Source organism: Dermacentor albipictus, unplaced genomic scaffold (genome assembly GCF_038994185.2).
Source record: "Dermacentor albipictus isolate Rhodes 1998 colony unplaced genomic scaffold, USDA_Dalb.pri_finalv2 scaffold_30, whole genome shotgun sequence".
In the NCBI taxonomy this organism is placed as follows: domain Eukaryota; kingdom Metazoa; phylum Arthropoda; class Arachnida; order Ixodida; family Ixodidae; genus Dermacentor; species Dermacentor albipictus.
In genome coordinates this window covers 3,400,403-3,421,902 of record NW_027225584.1, presented here as the reverse complement: position 1 = coordinate 3,421,902, position 21,500 = coordinate 3,400,403, and the positions used below count along the sequence as shown (strand labels likewise).

The 21,500-nt window shown below is 48.3% G+C and overlaps 1 long non-coding RNA gene across 1 annotated transcript; it reads left to right on the top strand.

Annotated features, from left to right (window-relative positions):
• Window positions 1-3,424: 3,424 nt before the first annotated feature.
• LOC139052725 (uncharacterized) lies at window positions 3,425-14,888 on the top strand. The gene is made up of 3 exons (XR_011510031.1): window positions 3,425-3,563; window positions 11,431-11,673; window positions 14,678-14,888. It is a non-coding gene; the product is annotated as an uncharacterized lncRNA (long non-coding RNA).
• The last annotated feature ends 6,612 nt before the right edge of the window (window positions 14,889-21,500 follow it).

The following is a 21,500-nucleotide window of genomic DNA, read 5'->3' as shown; positions in this document are numbered from 1 at the left end:
ATTTCATAACTGCACACAAGAGTCCTCACCTGCCAAAATGCGAGTGCTGCGGTGTCGTTACGATATCCATCTGCGATCGCTGCTGGCTCCAGCAGAGGTAATCCGCAAGCACCTTCGACTGCACAACACACTCATATACTGCGTACGTGCGCTCAGAGGCGCCTTCACTGGGCAAGCGATGACCAGCGATGAATTCTGTCGCTGGGGAAGCACGCACGTTTCGCAATGTATCGCAAAGGCTTCGCGCACAAAGATAAACTGGTACATTTTCACTGAACTGCGACACTACGCACTCTAAAATAACATACCGCCATTTTACAGCGACAGCTGTTGTGTCGTTTTTAGTTGGTAAAGCGGGGGCCTTAATAGCCTAGTGAAGCGCCTGCGATGAACAGCCGTACCGCGGCGCTGCGTTTCTATTCCCCTAATAGAGAAAGAGTGGCCATGACCCTCCATGGATCATGACCGACTTTATTGAGAATAGCACTGCAGCGCCCCTAGGCGACTTATCACCGTATGAACGCCCTCGTGCGTGCGACCCGTTTCAATGTACCGCTTCTAAGCTTTCGCCTCCCTGTCGCCACTCACGGCAAGATGTGCAAAATTTAATAATTTGCTCGATCTCCGTTTATCATCACAAATTTCTAGCATTGAAAACGAAAAACAGATACCTAAAGAAATAAAAATGTGCGTTATTTTATTTGTCGCATTTTAACGTATTCGTTTGAGTGAAAGTGTAGGTGCAAGAATGCGCCGCATGTACCCCGTTCGCATTCGATGGAGGATAGATAGATAGCGCCCGAAAGATGAGGCACGCCCTTGACGCGCCCGGGAAAGGCGTGGCAAACGGCTCACGGCAAGTGTGCTGACAGACAGCGGGGCAGTCACGGTATCGCTAAGTTGCGATAATCCGTTGATAACAATACGCGGCGCTGGTGCGTTTCGTTGTGCAGCCTTCTGCGCTTGAAACGTGGAAGCAGCGTGCCGCGCAGGGTGCGCTCATGTTGTCATACGCGACTTTCTGTCTACATATTTTTTGCCTGCACCTTCGGCCCGTTTCGCGCTATCTCCGTTCACTGACTGCCGTCGAGCAAACTCGGGCAAAACTCGGGTGAACGAGAAACTCGGGGCATCCTGCATAGCACCCCATGTTACACGCTCGCAGAATGTCTTCTAGTCGCACTCAAGACAGATTCGTGGGTGCAAAGCCTGTTTTCAGTCGCTCAGAATACGTAAGTTCTTGAGCTCCTCCGTGTTATCATTCACGCGTCCTGCCGGCGCATGTAACGCTCCCGTGTTATCTCTCTCGGCAATCGCTCGTCGCGTTTTCGACAAGCGCGAGTACTGAAATAAGGTATATGTTGTTGCAGGGCTATAAAATGCATCACAAACTTGTCCCACTAAAATTCAGTACACGCAAAACTAACTCACTATGGTCGGCTTGCTTTTTGCTAACAGCTTCACAACCTCAGGCGCGGTGAGCATGCCTCGAGATATCCCAAAAAGCTACCAATTACAATACTTTTTCGGGTCAGAGAATGCGTCACGAACTTTTACCAGTGAGATCCAGTACACGCGAAACTAACTGCGGCACACGACCGAGCTGCTTTTCGCAAACTGCCCCACTACGCCGACCGCGGCCACTGTGCTTGAAAAGTACTCCAAAAAGTAGTGAAATTAGTTACCATAATGTCTGGGGTCAGAGAAAGCGCCAAAACTTGTCCCGGTAAGATTCAGTACACGCGAAACTGCGTCACACAGCCAAGGTGCTTTTCGTCGGAAAGCAAGGTGCGGCGAGCGTGCCCAAAAACTACCGAAATAAGTTATAATAATGCTTTGGCTCATAGAAAGCGTCGCAAACATCTCCTAGTACGAGTAATTAGCTCATTAACTGGGCTTGAACTGCGGAGCTGTTTTTCGATAACTGCGTGACTATATAGGTTCAGTTTTGTGCAGTAAGCCTAAATGTGCTTGACGCGCGTCGCAGACTGTAAAACAAAATTCCTCACCTTGCTGTAGTCCAGCAGTGCAGCGGTGCCGTGTCGAAATGCAGACGGAACACAAGAGAATGCCGGGAGCCCCAAAAACGGTCTACATCCAAAACAGACGGGTCGCCGAGCACGCGAGCTTCACATGCGCAACCGGCCTCGCTCACTCCTGCGGCTTGTCTGGCGCATGACGTATGCACGCGCGTCTGGCGTGCCGCTAGCTTGTTGCGAGGCAACGCAATAAAAATAAGTTGCGAAGTATAAGTTCATTTACACGCAAAACTTTTTCACTTTTAGTGGGCAAGAATAAAAAAAAAATAAAACGTTGTCTGGAAGTTCATTTCACATCCTTTTTTCTGATGCTCGCGTCAGAGCTAACTAACGGATGGAGTTGAAACTAGGCGTGACGTGTTTCCTGTTGCCAGTTTTCGAAGAGTGTCCCCTCTTGTTGAATTTCTTTCTCTATGGTTCGACTACAAAGCCCGTGATATCAATGAATTTCTTTCTCTATGGTTCCACTACAGAGCCCGTGATATCAAACTGAAATCCATACTAAACAGTACGTATTCCGGTTTTACTTCTACATCTTTTTTTCATCACAGTACGTTTTGACACTTCTCACGATTAAACACAGCTAGGGCATACCAGGTGATACGCTTTTGCTTTATGCTATAGCTCTGGGGTGGCCGCCATCTTTTTTGCCTACGCACACAAACCGCGAGAACCTAGCGTAAAACAGCTCCGATGTAAAAATATTGCTTTCGACTCCTTCTGCAAACGTTTGTTCACAATATCACTCAAGCTGTAACTTGTAGTTTTATGTCATTTCTAACAGCGACGTTCAAAAGGCAGATACAGTGCACCATACACTGGATTGTCATCTTTAATTGCAGAGACAGGATTGCCTGTGCTCTTTTCAACGCCAACGACCCGTGAGTTGTATTCCGTGAGACCAGCGATAGCGCGTCGCAAGTACCCTTGCTGGGAGAGCGCAATAATCATCCAGCTTTCGTCTTCCGGTGCTATTGCCATAATGCATCCTTGCAGCTGCTCCTAAATCGTTGCCGCCACGAACCTATTTACACCTTGCTCTCGGAATCGAGGTAGCATACAGACTTCATTGCTTTGTACAACAAAACGCAAAGTAAAATGATATACGTCATTGTGCAACGTTTACCGTTTCACGCGCTTCATAAGCACGGCGGTAATCATCGGTACTCAACCACACAACTTACCCTTACACTCTCTATATTTGCACGTAACAGATGAAACGAAGCACGAAAAGCGTATCGCTGACGACGCAGAAGCCCACCGGTGACGTAAGACATGCGCCGACAGTCAAAATTCGCGAGTCATGTAATGCGCATGCGCTGCAGTATGGCACCTGAGAAAAATCTATTTAAATTCACGCGCTCGCGAATATAGTCCCGCGCTGTCGGATTAATACCGTCAGTAACAGTGCATCGACAATGGAATCGATGCTGCGCTGGCTGCACGTCTCACCGGCGCCAAAGGGCAGCAATGCAGCTGCCCTCACCGATTCCGTCGACGAGAATGTCATCGAGGTGCTGAGCGGTAACCGTAACAACAGGCTTTCCACAATAGCGTGCCGTCTTGTCCTTGCTACCGGGTCGAAATTACGGAAGGCAAGCAAATTGTAGGGGTTGTTTATTGATTACCCGGGCGAGTAAACGAGCTGACTGTGCCTTTTCTTACCCTTTCGGGCCTAATATTATACCCTCACGACGAGCTTAATATGAGAGGAAAAGAGAGCTAAACGTCCGGCGAAGTGGATATGCTGGGGCTTGCTAAATTCGGCGGCCGCATGTAGGGAAGAGCACTAGCAAATTAAGGTTGAGGCTTTCAGCAAAGATCCGCTCGGTGCCAATATTGATTCGGAGCCTTATACGACGGCATCTCTCATAGAAAAGTGTGCAGCTTTCGGGGGCAAAGTACAAGGCGGAGATAGCAAAGCAAGTGGGAGTCACGAAAAGACTGCTGCTGGCTTGTAGAGTTTTCGTGCCATCTTCCCGTCAAGCGAACAAAAAGCTTTCGCATGTTCCGGTAACATACGAGTAATTATCGAATTATGTCGTAATCGGTACTCTACCTGTGAAAGCACTTGGTAAATACCCTAACTTCAAAATTACAATGTGCATCAAGTGAAGCCTAAGAATAGTGTTCTGCTGTACGTCGAATGGTACAGTGCAAACCACTCATTGCCCCGACGTAAGCTTCACGACAGCACGTATGGGGACGAAATTTATGGTATCTACGACCGCGTACAGAACTGCATTCCTAGCGCACTCCACCAAAGCAAATTACTCTCTTCGGCACACTGCACTGCACAAGCTTCTCCGCGCTCGCTCGCAAGCTCAGGATTCCATTTTTCCCCCTCCTAATCTTGGTTGTTAACGTGCGCCCTCGGCACGAGCCTTCTTTCACTCCGCCCCATCGGAATGCCGCTAGTAATCGAATCCACGGCCTCGTATCCAGCTGCAGAAGGGCATAGCCACCGAGCTTCCCAGGCGGATCAAGTCCCGTGCATAGCACTGCATTTATTTACGCGTAGCTTTCTGTCGACGTTGCGCCGTCTCGTACAGCGCTCAAGCATAGTCAAGCTTCGCAGATTTCTCCGGTTGCTTTCACGTTCTCCGCTCTCGCGGGTTATCGACGTTTTGCCGTTTCTTTGCAATGCTTGCCTTCATTTCCACTTTGTCAGCTTAGCAATGCAGAGAAATGGCAATTGCAATGCGTTTCTACTTAATCGATAAAATCCTTTCTCACTATAGTCCATGACTGGCGCACCGCGATCACGACACGGTAAAATAAGACATGTCCAGTGATGCCTAACAACTTAATTGCTGGCACTGTGTGTTGTCGCCTCTTTTTTTGTAGGCCCGTCGTGGTACACATACACACACACACACACACTCGCGCGCGCGCATCCACACACCAGTCAACGGCACGGCAAGATCGGCGGCACTCTTTGCAGTCGACCAAAGGTTCTACCCGGTTGATTGCCGTCTGCTACGCTGTTCGCTTCACGAGTGCTAGCGCCGTGCCTTTGTATTCTGCGAGGTCCCATCGCGCACCGCCACGATCTAGCGAGGCCGCGCAACTTCAAGTATTCGCGATCGTCGCCTCTGCCTCTTTTACACCTCGCGTGTGCTAATAAATCCCTTTTTTTTTTCTTGTGATTGACGTTTACATATTTCGAAACATTCATGATTTGTGGAGAACTGTTGTCTCAATAATACGGAATATAATACGGAATATTTCCAATGATTCGATAAAATCGCAAACTTAAACCCAGTGGCACATACCTATAGTTGCTCCTGTGGCACATAATTTCAGACTGCACTGTCACCGCGATCGGCTCATTAGAACGGTGATAGGCTCGCCCGTTTTGCAGTGGCTGCACTGGAAGAATGCTCCCCCCCCATTAAAAATTGGCAGCGCATCGCAGATTCCCTATCTTATTCTACATTTATTAATGCGCCGCGTTTTAGAAAACAGGACTACGCAGATAACCCTGGCAGAGCGAGCGATGCGAATGGCGTAGCATATTATTGCGCATATTGGCACGTGTACTTATTTATCCTTTTCTCGGTGATTGCATTTCCCCCTCTAACAAATTCATGTTACCGCTCAGCGCGAGACGCGCCTGCATCATTGAAACTTGCATGTTATCGTTGGTTTTGTTCTAGCAAGTTATGTTCTAGCATTGGAAGCTGTGCAGAACCGTACTGCCCGATTCAATCATTCCTCATACTCATATGACGTCAGTGTTTCATCCTTGAAAGCTACATCCGGACTGTCACCCCTCTCTTTTCGTCGTCGCATTGCTAGCCTCACCCTTTATCACAAATTCTTTTATTCTCCTCTCAATCAAGCACCGTATATCGCCGCCGCGTCACGCATATCTCACCGCACCAGTCATCCCCTTCAAGTTGCCCGCCCACTATCACGTACTACTACGTTTTCAGCTTCGTTATTTCTTCGAGCAGTCACGGACTGGAACGGCCTACCCCATGACATCGTCGCCATCGTTTCAACACCTGCTTTTCAAGAACGTGTAACAGATCACCTTCAATGTTAAATCACCATCGCTGTTTGTTTTCCTCACTACAAATGTAATTCCACCCCTTATGTAACACCCCCTGAAATGGGGGCCTTTAAGGAATAAAACTGAACTGAACAAACTTTGAGTAATCAGATTGTAGGCGCGGTACGAATTGTGTAGAATGCTTTCTGGAACGCACGTTCTGGATAGCCTTGTGAAATGCGAGCGGAGGTTTTAAGGGCGTCTAACGCATCCTTTCCATTTTTGTCCCCACCCGTTCGCTAGGCGCTGTTCTGGTGCGACTGCAACTGTGGGAAGCTTCAGCACAAGGTGTTTACCGAGTGTCCCAGCTAAATTAGACCAAGACTTAAAAAAAAGAAAAAAAAACGATTTCTGGTTATCGTACCAACTGCATATTAGCGGTAGTCGTGTGTTCTTTACAACTATTGTTTTATCACTAATTATTTGTCTTCATTTGGCCAATTATAAATTTCCAGAGCGCCTTAATTAAGCTGGGATTGAAGTAGTTTGTGTGTGCTGAAAGTTACCTGGTTTTCGCCAAACAAAGACATGCGAAATACATAAAAACCACGTGATGTGGTGCTTGCGCAACTACTGTTTCGCTGAGTACAATCGACGAGCAAGCACGACGAGTTTCACTGTGCAAATTCACGCTCTCGCGTTTGGATGAGTTCACCCGACGTAGGAACTTCTCAGGTCATTTTTACCGAACGCGCACATTACTGTAGCGGTAGTCGCCTTCCATAGTTCTAACGAGCTCCGCCCTTTCCTTCGTTGCACTTGAAGGAAAAGCCGTTTCCTTCTCTTTCGCAGTCTTGGACGCTATATCGCATCCTCAGCGCTCGGTCAGTGGCATGCTTTTCCTCTATTATGCGACATGAGCCGAAGGCCCCGAGGCCCACAACCAGCGTAGCGCCCAGTCACTTCCCCGTGACCACAGTCGGGCTGTGGTCGGGCTTATTCACCCATTACACACGAGCACAGCACAACAGCAGTCGCGCAAGCGCCCCATCGCGTTTTTTTTTCTTTTTCACAGCGGAACTTGGATCCAAAAACTCGAAACTCCGTATCCAAAAACTCAACCAATCACAGCGGGAGGCGCGCGCCGTGTTCTCCGCGCCAGTGGCGCCGCCGGCCTGTGGGGGAAGAAAAAAAAACATCGGTACCCTTCCACTCTGTGAAGGATGACCAGCGTAGCTGGATGTAGGGCCCTTAATGGCGAACTGCACCTCGGCCGCGGGTCGGCCCGAGAATCGCAGTATCTTCAGGATCGGCCCGCGTATGCGGAGTGCTTAAAGCCTGCTGCTCCGCCGCTGCTCGCGCCGCGGCCCGATATTGCACTATCTCGTGGTAGTGACGGCCAAGAAAACGGTAGAAATTTCCAAAGAGCGTTGGTGTGCGCAGCAACTCGGACAGTTTTGCGCCAATCCGGGACGACAAATCGAAGAGCACTCGCTGCGAAGTACGTACATTTGGAGGACATACCGGGTGACGGACGTGAATGTTTAAGGTGGTGGCAGCTGTAGGTTGCGAGGTCTGCAAGCAACTGTCAGTGAGGCAGCAGGAGACGCGGATATGCTGCGCTAGCAGTGGCGGCGGAGGAGGCGGGCGTGGCCACCGATTCCTTGACCGAATTGTGCAAGCTCCCACTGGAGCTAGGGACGAGTGGATTCCATCTTTCGAAACGGCGCGCGGCACAGAAACACTTGCCCATCGCTTCACATCCTCGAGCCCTGCGAGGCCTCTCAGTGGTTGCCTCCTAAAACCCCTTAAACTTCGTAAAGTAGTGCCACGCTTTGAAGAATGCCGCCTCCTCCTCCTCGCCCGCTCTGGCCGAGGCCGCCATGGCGTCGCTATTGGCCTAATAGCATCATGGGGGGGGGGGGGGGGGGCCTCGAGCCTTGCTTCAGCGCCATTTTTGCTCGAGAAGCGTCTACGGAGTGGCGAGGAGCGCATGTTGGCGCCGTTGCTACGCTCAAGCAGTGCAGGTGGCGCCACGGTCGCGGAGGCAGCGTGAAAGTGAGAACGAGGAGGAATGAAGGTTATCTGGCGAGAGAGGTGCTCGCCAGTCTCTTCATAGATTCTGTGAACGAGTTCTTTTCCTCTAGAAAGAGCCCCAGTACTCTGATGGTGGTGACCTGAAGTACTTCTCTACCGATTACGATTTGCAGTGTAGTTTTGATTGCCTGCGTTGTTTTGCCGGCAATAAACAGTTCTGACTTGGTAGAAGAGCATGTGAGGCTGTTGCCGGCCACGTAGGTTTGTACCGTGTCGGCTGCTGTTTGCAATGCCTGTTTGACGGTTGCGGCATTGTCTTGCCTCGTCCAAATGGTAACATCGTCCGCATAGATGGCATGGTGGATGAGCGGGATCTTGTTAAGTTCTTCGGGTAGGTTCCTCATTGTACAGTTGAAAAGCAAAGGAGATGGTACTACACCCTGGGGTGTACCCCTATCGCAGAGATTGATCTGAGGGCTGTGGATACCTCCGATGTTGAAGGTGGCTGTCCGCTCGAGAAGAAAGCCAGTAATGTATCTTTGCGCCCGTGCCCCGGCATTCATGTCCGATAGGTTTCCGAGTATGGCCTCGTGTCTGACGTTCTCGAACCCTTTGTGCACATCGAGCCCTAGAATCGTGCGCACTGACCCCGGGATTCCGGCATCCACAACGTCCCTTTTGAACATTTACATGTCTTGCATGGACGGCGAGGCGTGTTAAAACCACGTGCTCTAATGGTTTGCCCAGACATGACGTAAGTGAGACAGGGCGGAGATTCTCCAGTTGCAGCGGTTTTCCAGGTTTTGGAATAAGGACTGCGGCAGCCTCCTTTCACGGCTGTGGTAGTTCCCCGGTGCGCCACACCTGATTGAAGAAGCCGGTTAGGCTTCTAATTGTCCGGTCATCGAGGTTGCGCAGCATTTTCTTCGTTATGCCGTCCGGCTCCGCCGCCGAGGTGGTTTTTAGATCGGCGAGCACAGCTCTCACCTCAGCCTCGGTTATGTCGACATCTATGCTGCCATTCGTTTCGACAGTGTACTCTGCGTACGCCACCTCATTTCTTTCTGTATTAAAATAGCGGCTGTTGAGCTCCTGTATGATCTCTTGCTCCGAGGCCGGATGCGCACGAAGGAGCCGATTGACCTTCATGGCCGTTACCCCTCAGCTGCTATCTGGATCGAGCAAATGTCTAAACAAGAACCAGGGGTTCTTCGAGCCGAGCTGGCCATTTAGCCTGTTGCACAGCTGCATGCATTGAGCCGAATTTAGTTCGCGTGAATACTCCAGTACTTCCGCCTCAGCCTGGGCCAGTGCTAGTTTGAGTGTGCGGTTACGTTTGGGCTTCATCCATTCTGCATGGATAGTCTGCTGCTTTCCCCAGAGGCTGATCAGCTTAGAGTCGGGCCTGGGGCCATCTTCCTCGGTGGGCGCCTCGATCGTGGCTTATTTCGCATCCTGGAGGAGCTGCGCCATCCGCTTCGCTTAGGTCTTTAATCTTCGTTGCTGCCTGACGGTTGCGTTTGAATCTGGTCCCACTTGGTATGTTTGACGAGCAGTTTCTTCTTTTTATTATACCCCACTGCAGGTATTCTATTTTCAGGACATAATGATCACTGCCCAAATTGAGGCCTGTATTGGACACGTCGCTCCCTCCACTTGCCGGACGAAGATCAGATCGGGAATGGTGTTTCGTGGCACGCTGTTGTCAATACGTGTCGGCTGCTTGGGATCTATGAGCAGGGTCAAATGGTGGTTGTTGGCTCCATTTGGTATCGACATTCCCTTCTTAGTATTTCGCGGGTAGCCCCACATGGTATGGCTTACATTAGTCTCCCAGGACGACGAGCTGGACTTGTGCCGCCTCTTTCCTCGCCTTTGTCATGATTGTGGGGAAGCTGATTGTATGGCACTTTGGCGGGCTATATATGTTTAGTATACAGAGGCATTTACGCTGTCTGTTTTTGGGCATTAGCTGCACAAAGATGTAGGCAGATTTTCGATTTTTAAGTCGATTTGCATTGCGGTGGTGTTTCCATGCACAGAAATGGCTGTTCTGGCAGTCGGTTTCTTGCTTGTCGAGAGCTCATTAAAGCAGGTATATCCCGTTATTTTGATTGCGGATTCTGTTTCCTGTAGCGCGATGACATCGACCTTGGGGTCGAGGTCCGCCATTGCAAACTGTAGCGCCTCCCTCTTTTTGGCAAACGACCTGCAGTTCCACTGTAATATCCGAACTTGTTCTGCCATTCCCTCTGCGGGATGCCCTGGCGTCGGGCGCATCTGTGGCGATGCTGTGCCCGTCGTGAGGTTATCCTGCGTGACTCGTAGCCATGTTCAATGGTGGGAGCGAGGATTGCGGAGTTTCTGTGTTGCTGCCTAAGGTGGGTAGTGTGCTGATGATTTCGGTTTTAAGCATGTCATGGAAGGCTTTGAGTGTTTCTTGCATTAAACACTGTATTGTGTTGAATGTTTCTTCCTTGCTTTTAGCAAGGCTTGTCATTCTTTGTTCTACCGCTTCGACTCTTTGTTCGAGGCTGTTCGCGAGTTGTGCAGTGAAGTCTATATCTTCCGTTAATTTCCTTTTAGCATTAAGTGCCTTATCCACCTCCATGCTCGCCTCTACGTTCCTGTGTACGGATCCATGCACACGACGCGGGCTACTGTGGCGTCATCTCGTAGCCATCGTCGCCGCAAAGCCCGCCATGCACTTCACTACGATTTTCTTCTCGCGCTTTCGTCATCCCTTCCGCTTCCGCTGCACCCTCCTCCTGCGCTTTCCTCCTCGCGCTCTCCTCTTCGCGCTCTTTTCGGTTTCCGTCTTCCATCTCGCGCTGTGCTCGTTCGCTCGGTTAGTAAGTAGGACGCCGACGCTCGCCGCAGGAACGGGCGCCTAAGAGCTGCGCTCTAAAATTGTGAATGTCTTTCACATCGTCGTGAGCGATGCTGCAAACGCTTCTTGATTTGTTCCAGAATACCAGCGTTTATTGGTAGTTACCTTGTTTTCGTTAGTGCCGCTCCTTTCATTATATTTCGGATAGTACACACATGCTAGTTGCACAAATGCCCATGCGTACAAACGGCGAGTCTGTCTTACCCGCTGCTTTTTCATACCTATTCCAGGTGACAAGTCATTCTTTACAATTACTTCTACTCAGTTTTCTGAGACTTACAAGGTTATGGAAATGTGCTCACAAGGATGGTATAACGCTGAAACATTCACTACAGAGCCGTAATTAGGTTAGGTGTGTTATTTAGCTACACGGCGAGCCCCTCTAGTTTTTACTTTCCTGTTTGATTCCTCCCAATATTTCGTGTTTTCAGCTAACGGCAACATTTTCTTGCCGTAATTCGTCGCAGCCCCCGTACCAGCAGAAGTGCGACCCGAACGAGCGCTTCACACTTTCCGAGGAGTGGGACAGTGGTTCACCGCACCGGAGTCATGTTGTTTCGGCAACACGTTTCAAGAAAAAGCAAGCCTGGCAGCGACTCCGGGACGTACTTTTTCATCAGAAAAGCAAGGATCCTTCGAAAGACGACAGCAGTGGCGAGTTCGCCTCCTTCCTCGCGGGTGTCACCTACACCTCCAGCCCTTGTTCGGTGGTATGGTTGAGCGCTGTCGAGCTCGCATATTTTTTCTTTATTTTTATCCCTGCTACCCTTCCTACCGTGCCAGGTAGCGAACCAGAAATCCCTCTGGTTAAACTCCCGGACTTTCTATACATTCAATCTCTGGTAATTTATCGTACCCCATTGCTTGATTGCTGGTTGAACTGTTCCGAGTGATCTTGTAAACCAACAGGAATTCATTGGAATTCAGCCGAAGTCGCAGCAGTAAGCATGGGTTTCTTTTCTACCCAAAAGTGCGGATAAATAAAAAGCTGATCGTGCAGTCCTACTTATGGCATCTTATGTGGGGCACTTGCCTCTCTGTTGACAGCCTCCTTTTCGTACGCATTGTGTATGTACAGAACTGTCATTTCTGAGTTGAATAGCCTCATTGGTAATTCAATTACATTTCATTCACTTCACAGCGGACAATTCTACAAACATTTTAAGCGCCGAACTGTGTTTGTGGCACTGCAACCGGATGAGACGTCAACTGCCTTTCCTTCTCGTATAAGTGAGATCACACAATAAAAGCATTCTGCCTCTAAACCTCCCGAGCTGTGTAAGAATTAATACTTTCGAACCGTGCAGTTGTCGCCTTAAAGGGCACGACAATAATGGATTTCTGATTACCCACCGTAGTAGTGCCGTCGATTTAAGGCACTCCAGATGCAGAAGTATTTAACTCCATCTGCTTTTGACGCGCTGGGATGTAATGACAAGCGTTGAGCAATTCTGCCCAAGGTAATTCCAGTAGGATGCGGAAGTTGCCGCTAATCGGAGGTTGGGGACTTCTCCTATTTGTAGGGGATGCCAGTCTTGCGTTTATAATTCATATGCGTGATCAAGACGTGGTGGGTGCAATAACAAAGCACACCACCGCTGGCAACAAAACCCTGAACCAGCGCATGTATAGTGTGCCTGCCAGTGCAACTTAAGGATGTTGCTGCTTCATTGGCTGCTTCATTCTATGTAATGCAAGGTGTCATATAAGCATTGCGAAGGTGCCTTGCCAATTTTGATGTGCAACATGCATTCATTTGCATTTCGTATGCGAAGTTGTTATTCTAATGCGATTACTTGTACATTATGGACGGCTTAGTGTAACCTCTTGTGTAGCGGGTGTTTCAGAAAACACTAAAGAATCTTCAAAGTTGCCTATGGCAGATATCGCATTTCTAGTTCATCAGCGGGTTTACTCGAAGCGGCGGACAATACTTGCACAGGAAATTGAGTCCCACAATCGAATAATTAATGAAAATTCACTAAGTTTACAACTAGTTACATTATGGCCCATATTGCAGTTTACAAATTCTAGCCGTGCAGTTCGCAAGGCGGATCCACATGGAGCGAATTTTGAAGATGACAACAGTTTCGAGATATAAATTCCCGAACTTTGCGGAGAAATGCATTGGCGTTCCAGTTATTTGTTAAAGAAACGTCGTTTCATGCACTGAAGCACACAAGTAACTGAAACGCCAATGCATTTCTCCGCAAAGTTCGGGAATTCATATCTCGAGACTGGTGTCGTCCTCAGATTTCGCTCCAAATGGATCCGCCTTGCGAAGTCCACTGCTAGAATTTTTAAAGTGCAATATGGGTCATAACATAATTAGCTAAGTTAGTGAATTACCCGCCGTGGTTGCTCAGTGGCTATGGTGTTGGGCTGCTGAGCAGGAGGTCGCGGGATTGAATCCCGGCCACGGCAGCCGCATTTCGATGGGGGCGAAATGCGAAAACACCTGTGGTACTTAGATTTAGGCGCACGTTAAAGAACGCCAGGTGGTAAAAATTTCCGGAGTCCTCCACTGCGGCGTGACTCATAATCAGAAAGTGGTTTTGGCACGTAAAACCCCATAATATTTTATTGGTGAATTCTTTTTAATTATAATTTTGCATTGCAATTTTGCTGTGCAAGTCGTGTCCGTCGCATTGAGCAGACCGGCTCATAAACTAGAATTGAGCTATCTGCCACAGGGAACCCCTAAAATTTTGAAAGCGTTCACTGAAACACCCTGTATTATAGATGGCTTATTGTAATGTCTTGTACGTTGTACGCGGCTGGGTACAATTTGTGAAGGCGTTTTGTTGTTGCAGGCTTTTTTTCAGTCTCCGTGCTCGCTCTGCTGCCTTTCGATCTTTTTTTTAAGCTACAAAATGAACACCTTCTTTCTCTGTGCGTTGGGTTTCTACCATGCATAATAGTGAGTAGGAACATTCGGTATCTCATGTACCAGTATCTTCAGTCACCGAGGCAAACAAATATTTTGAGACGTGCGGCGTGAGCAGCGATATCACACATACACTGCAGGTCTTTAACACGCCAACCAGACCTCCTTTCCCGTCTTCGAAGTGATTCGGTGGTCACCCGTCAACTAAATTTATCGCGAGTGATGAGTGCCCACCATCATAGGGATGCAGGTTAAAAAAATTACAGGGTCTCTTAACCTCTCTCGTAAGAGGTGAACAGCGAAAGCCGACTCTTCCTCCTATTGTCATTCAACTCTTCCTTTGTTTCCTATCTTTCTCTTTCTTTTACTCATTACTGCTCACTATTAAGCATTTCTAGACATTTCTAATCAATTCTGGTCATTACAAGCCGTGATTACACATAGTGGTCACATCGGAGTCATTACAAGTAATTAGTAGTAATTATGCGTCATTACTAGTAATCATTAGCCTTTACCAATCTGTTATAACTTTATCATTCACTGTCACTATCAGTCATTTTTAACTCTTTAATCTGGCTTCATATCGCGTGATGACACAAGCTTCACCGTGAGCCTAGAAAGACTTTCGCCTTAACTGCCTGACTAACCACGCAATGGTGCGAATGGCCCCAATACTCATGCCTTTGGCGTGTTCGAAGCCTCCAGCATCATAGGCAAGCCGCGCTGTCGCTGGTTCGGGCGCTTTAAATACTCCTTTTTTTTTGTTACGCCTTTTGAGGCGTGCAGTTTCCTGATTAATGCCGTACTAATTGTCCTTTTTTTCTCAGTCATGAAGAGGGATCACAGGCTCCACTCAAGGGGCCTGAGAAGAAACGCCCCACGGGATTCCTCCGACGATCTCTGCGCAGGGTGGCCACGGCTACGCGGAAACGCGATTCGCATGACATTGTAAAGACTGATGTTTAGGGCATGCTGTAAATGTTTTGTTTCTGTTTATTTTAGTTTTTACGAATTTTAGTTTTTACGAATTGTAGTTTTTACGAATTTTAGTTTTTACGAATTGTAGTTTTTACGAATTGTAGTTTTTACGAATTGTAGTTTTTACGAATTGTAGTTTTTACGAATTGTAGTTTTCACGAAATGCTCTGCGTGAATAAATGATTAATTCCCCCGCTATGTCTAATGCCCTGTCTTTATTTCCATGCTAGAGATCTTCGTCAGATCTGGGAAGAAAAAAATTGGCAAAAGCTTAGCTTGGCTAAGCCTAGTGGATTGCGAAGGAAATCTTCTGTTCAGGTTGTAGACTTCCATACTAATCATCGAAGGTGTAGATGCAGTCTCGTCGCCGTTTAAAGCATCCATAAGGCTTGCTGTCGAACGATCAGGTGTCGCCAAAGTCGCGTCAGCATTGAGAGCATGCATGATACTTGTAGATGCACCCAGATCAAGAGATGTTGAACGCATTCGCCTGGCGGCATAATATGCACGCCGTTTAGCTCAACGCTGTTCCCGCTCTTCATCCGTTTCTTCCGCATGCCGCCCTGCTTCTTAGCGGCAGCACATCGTTGCAGCTTCACCTCATACACATCATCCGACATACCGTGGAGGATTCGCTGGGACGATCGCGACGAGCCGAGTTGGGGCCCCGCTTTTCCACAGCTGGTATGACATCACACATAGGTCACGCTAAAGGTCAATGGTGGATTCTCCGGGACGACGGCCAAGAGCGGAAACCTCGAGCAGTGTTGCTTTCGAAATAAAAGTCCGCCCTATGACATAGTGCTGGATGCAAGCGCATAATCGGCATAATGTTTGGGTAGGGATTTATGAAAACTGGCCACTTTGAATGTGATATCGAGCGTTATACCATTCAACTTTGTTTATGTAATGGGTTTGTGCGGAACTGCTGTTCGCGATCTGCAGACTATAACGCTGCTTTAACTTACGGTTTTTCCGTGTCAATTTTTAATGCGGACTGTGTTCCAGTTTTTGTGCTAAGGCGCTGTTTTATAAACAGTGGTATGCGCTCATTCGCGGGATCGTCTTATGGTAGCTCAGATGGTGCACTGAAGAACTACCAGATGGTGTGTTCTTTTTTATTACGCGCTGGTAGTTCCCGGCTACAGTTTTTTTCACAGCAAAGCTGTATGATCTCCTGGATCGCGTCTTCGCGTATGCCGACCATTTTACACTCGTGGGCCGATACCGGATATAGTGCAATACCGGGATGGCACGCGGTAGAGGTGAGGCAGGCGTTAAGCGCTCCCTATACGTGGGCCGATCCTGGAGATTGTGCAGTGATGGGTCGCGACCCGCGGGGGAGGTGCAGTTCGGTATTAAGGGGCCCATACACGCAACTTTTCGCTGGCCATCCTTCAGAGGCGAAGACATCGAGTTTCCTTTTCTGTTTGGGGAGGGGGGCTGGGCAGAACATGATTAGCAGTAGTAGGCATCCGGTACATGATAATAATCGCCTTCAGAAGTTTCACAAAAACTAACTTTTAATTGGTGTCAACGCTTTTGTTTCATTTGGAAGAGGGATCCATGCAGGTGGGCGCTTAAGGCGTAGTCATTGGTTCTGAGCCTCGCAGCAGTTAAAAGATAGGCGTGTCGCAATGCTGCCACGAAATTGGCAGTTTTGTACTGCATTGTATTGTGAGGAAGTGCGTGGCGGCTGATGCAAAAGTGGGGCTAGTGTAGACTCGTTTTAATGCGACAGCATTATACGCCCCATTATGCGACAATCTGGCATTGTTGTCGCCGGCGCGACCGAAGGATGGTAAAAAAAATGGCCGACGGCACGAAAAGTAAAAATACGTCAAATGCTCGCAGCCTCACAAATTTCACGTCAATCCGAGCACAGTCAATTAATAGAATTGAAAATTTTTTTTTTACTGTCTGGGAATCGAACCCGAGCCTCACTGGCACGAGGCGAGTACGCTTCCCCGACGCCACGTGGCTTTTTTTTCTTTATTGCCGATTATTTCACGTAGCAAACACAAAGGGCATCATCTCTGCGGTTATAGTTGACTAAAGTTGTCTAATGCGTGCGTGATTGCGTACATCACCTCACTGCCTCCCATGTTTCGCATGCTCTTCGGATTTCATCGGTGCTGCGTCTATTGCGATGCACTCCGAAGCATCTACCTCAGTGGCATCTGTGAAACGTGGTCGCTCACGGAAGCACGCCGCCGAAGACAAAGCAAGGGAACAACAAAAGGGAATGCCGTGCAATATACAACGTACACGACGACATACGGATGCATACTTAAGCGAAAACATTTCTCCAAAGCGACTACAATGCTTTCGCATTCCCACACATAAGCAGTCCTAAGTGTCGCTGCCGTCAGCAGGTGTTTAGTGTGTTGCGACACCATGTGCCCGAGCACATGAGTGTTGGACCTTCCCACGCGTAGCCGTGCGCGGCTTATCCGTGTCTGGGGAAAGAGGATCCTGGGGTTGAGCTGATTTCGGGTGTTTGAACCTTTCAGGCCACCGGGCGGAAGCTAAACACCTCTTCGGTCTCTGCTTGACATAGACGGCAGCCGCAGGCTGACCACCTGGAGCAAACCGGCAGTCGCGTTTTCTTGTCCTCCTCTTTAATCTATCTTTCTATCTCGCCTTTTCGTCTGTCCTATCTTCTATTTCTTGCTCACTTCAGAGTTTCCGGACGGCAAGAATTAACGTTGTGGGGGTAGCCAATCTCGCAGTGGGTATACCACATTTGGTTATAGCACTGACATGCAGTTGGCGTTTGCATGACCTGTCTTTCTAGGACCTGCTTGAACGTGTTCTTGGTAGTGTTCTTCCTGCGCTTCTTTCCTGCGCGAGTCTATTTGATGTGGTTCCTTGTTTGTCAAGCAAAGCATAATTCTATCTCACAGGCGTATACCTGCGAGATACATCTTATTTTATTTCTCTTTTGCGGGATTGCGCGTTTTTATGGCGAACGGTGGGCATCATTCACATTTACACTAGTAAACATACCCCCTCCCCCCCTGCCTTATTTGCCCTGAAAAGTTACCTTAGGTTGCCCCCCCCCCCCCCGCCTCCGAAAAAAATCCTGCGTACGTGCTTGCTCGCCGGCTCACCCTCGCAAACTTTCACTCGCACATGCAGCGTACGGCACGCGGCGACGTTTTTACAGCACTGGGACTTTATACGGAACCTCACGGCGACGGCTGCGATGCACCTCGAGTGTCCATATAATTTCATCATCATCATCATCATCATCAGCCTGGTTACGCCCACTGCAGGGCAAAGGCCTCTCCCATATTTCTCCAACAACCCCGGTCATGTACTAATTGTGGCCATGCCGTCCCTGCAAACTTCTTAATCTCATCCGCCCACCTAACTTTCTGTCGTCCCCTGCTACGCTTCCCTTCCCTTGGAATCCAGTCCGTAACCCTTAATGACCATCGGTTATCTTCCCTCCTCATTACATGTCCTGCCCATGCCCATTTCTTTTTCTTGATTAGATGTCATTAACTCGCGTTTGTTCCCTGACCCAATCTGCTCTTTTCTTATCCCTTAACGTTACACCTATCATTCTTCTTTCCATAGCTCGTTGCGTCGTCCTCAATTTGAGTAGAACCCTTTTCGTAAGCCTCCAGGTTTCTGCCCCGTAGGTGAGTACTGGTAAGACACAGCTATTATACACTTTTCTCTTGAGGGATAATGGCAACCTGCTGTTCATGATCTGAGAATGCCTGCCAAACGCACCCCAGCCCATTCTTATTCTTCTGATTATTTCTGTGTCATGATCCGGATCCGCAGTCACTACCTGCCCTAAGTAGATGTATTCCCTGACGACTTCCAGTGCCTCGCTGCCTATTGTAAACTGCTGTTCTTTTCCGAGACTGTTAAACATTACTTTAGTTTTCTGCAGATTAATTTTTAGACCCACTATTCTGCTTTGCCTCTCCAGGTCAGTGAGCATGCATTGCAGTTGGTCCCCTGAGTTACTAAGCAAGGCAATATCATCAGCGAATCGCAAGTTACTAAGGTATTCTCCATTAACTTCTATCCCCATTTCTTCCCAATCCAGGTCTCTGAATACCTCCTGTAAACACGCTGTGAATAGCATTGGAGAGATCGTATCTCCCTGCCTGACGCCTTTCTTTATTGGGATTTTGTTGCTTTCTTTATGGAGGACTATGGTGGCTGTGGAGCCGCTATAGATATTTTTCAGTATTTTTACATATGGCTCGTCTACACCCTGATTCCGTAATGCCTCCATGACTGCTGAGGTTTCGACAGAATCAAATGCTTTCTCGTAATCAATGAAAGCTATATATAATGGTTGGTTATATTCCGCACATTTCTCTATCACCTGATTGATAGTGTGAATAAGATCTATTGTTGAGTAGCCTTTACGGAATCCTGCCTGGTCCTTTGCTTGACAGAAGTCTAAGGTGTTCCTGATTCTATTTGCGATTACCTTAGTAAATAGTTTGTAGGCAACGGACAGTAAGCTGATTGGTCTATAATTTTTCAAGTCTTTGGCGTCCCCTTTCTTATGAATTAGGATTATGTTAGCATTTTTCCAAGATTCCGGTACGCTCGACGTTATGAGGCATTGCGTATACAGGGTGGCCAGTTTCTCTAGAACAATCTGCCCACCATCCTTCAACAAATCTGCTGTTACCTGATCCTCCCCAGCTGCCTTCCCCCTTTGCATATCTCCCAAGGCTTTCTTTACTTCTTCCGGCGTTACCTGTGGGATTTCGAATTCCTCTAGACTGTTTTCTCTTCCATTTTCGTCGTGGGTGGCACTGGTACTGTACAAATCTCTATAGAACTCCTCAGCCACTTGTACTATCTCATCCATATTAGTAATGATATTGCCGGCTTTGTCTCTTAAAGCATACATCTGATTCTTGCCAATTCCTAGTTTCTTCTTCACTGCTTTTAGGCTTCCTCCGTTCCTGAGAGCATGTTCAATTCTATCCATATTATACTTCCTTATGTCAGCTGTCTTACGCTTGTTGATTAACTTCGAAAGTTCTGCCAGTTCTATTCTAGCTGTAGGGTTAGAGGCTTTCATACATTGGCGTTTCTTGATCAGATCTTTCGTCTCCTGCGATAGTTTACTGGTATCCTGCCTAACGGAGTTACCACCGACTTCCATTGCACACTCCTTAATGATGTCCACAAGATTGTCGTTCATTGCTTCCACACTAAGGTCCTCTTCCTGAGTTAAAGCCGAATACCTGTTCTGTAGCTTGATCTGGAATTGCTCTATTTTCCCTCTAACCGCTAACTCATTGATCAGCTTCTTATGTACCAGTTTCTTCCGTTCCCTTCTCAGGTCTAGGCTAATTCGAGTTCTTACCATCCTGTGGTCACTGCAGCGCACCTTGCCGAGCACGTCCACATCTTTTATGATGCCAGGGTTGGCGCAGAGTATGAAGTCTATTTCATTTCTAGTCTCGCCGTTCGGGCCCCTCCACGTCCACTTTCGGCTATCCCGTTTGCGGAAGAAGGTATTCATTATCCTCATATTATTCTGTTCCGCAAACTCTACCAATAACTCCCCCCTGATATTCCTAGTGCCTATGCCATATTCCCCCACTGCCTTGTCTCCAGCCTGCTTTTTGCCTACCTTGGCATTAAAGTCACCCATTAGTATAGTGTATTTAGTTTTCACTCTACCCATCGCCGATTCCACGTCTTCATAGAAGCTTTCGACTTCCTGGTCATCATGACTGGATGTAGGGGCGTAGACCTGTACAATCTTCATTTTGTACCTCTTATTAAGTTTCACAACAAGACCTGCCACCCTCTCGTTAATGCTATAGAATTCCTGTATGTTACCAGCTATATTCTTATTAATCAGGAATCCGACGCCTAGTTCCCTTCTCTCTGCTAAGCCCCGGTAGCACAGGACGTGCCCGCTTTTTAGCACTGTATATGCTTCTTTTGGCCTCCTAACTTCGCTGAGCCCTATTATATCCCATTTACTGCCCTCTAATTCCTCCAATAGCACTGCTAGACTCGCCTCACTAGATAACGTTCTAGCGTTAAACGTTGCCAGGTTCATATTCCAATGGCGGCCTGTCCGGAGCCAGTGATTCTTAGCACCCTCTGCAGCGTCGCAGGTCTGACCGCCGCCGTGGTCAGTTGCTTCGCAGCTGCTGGGGACTGAGGGCCGGGGTTTGGTTGTGTTGTTAATATAGGAGGTTGTGGCCAAGTACTGCACCAGGGTGGCCAATCCTGCTCTGGTGAGGGAGTGCGTTACCGGTTCTGTTCACCGGGATCAGGCCACACTCCAGGCCTGTTTTTATGCAATTTTATCAACACGCGGATTTTTTTTTTTTTAATCCGGTGGAAAATTGCCGGCACCGGGATTCGAACCACGGACCTCTTGCACGCGAGGCGGGTGTTCTACCTCTACGCCACCGCTGCGTCACCCGAATACTGTACTGTACCGCATACTGTACAATTCGATTCGAGGACCGAATCGAACAGTACAGTATTCGAGATGATATTGGAAAGTTTAGAATATGCGCGCACTCGCTACTCATTTCTTATACCACAGCATTTTGCCATTTGTCAGTGCACCGTTTTCTATAAGATGGCCATGTTCCAACTACAGGCCCACCACCTCCCGCCGCCACCTATGTGGCTGTGGCGCTGCACTGCTAAGGA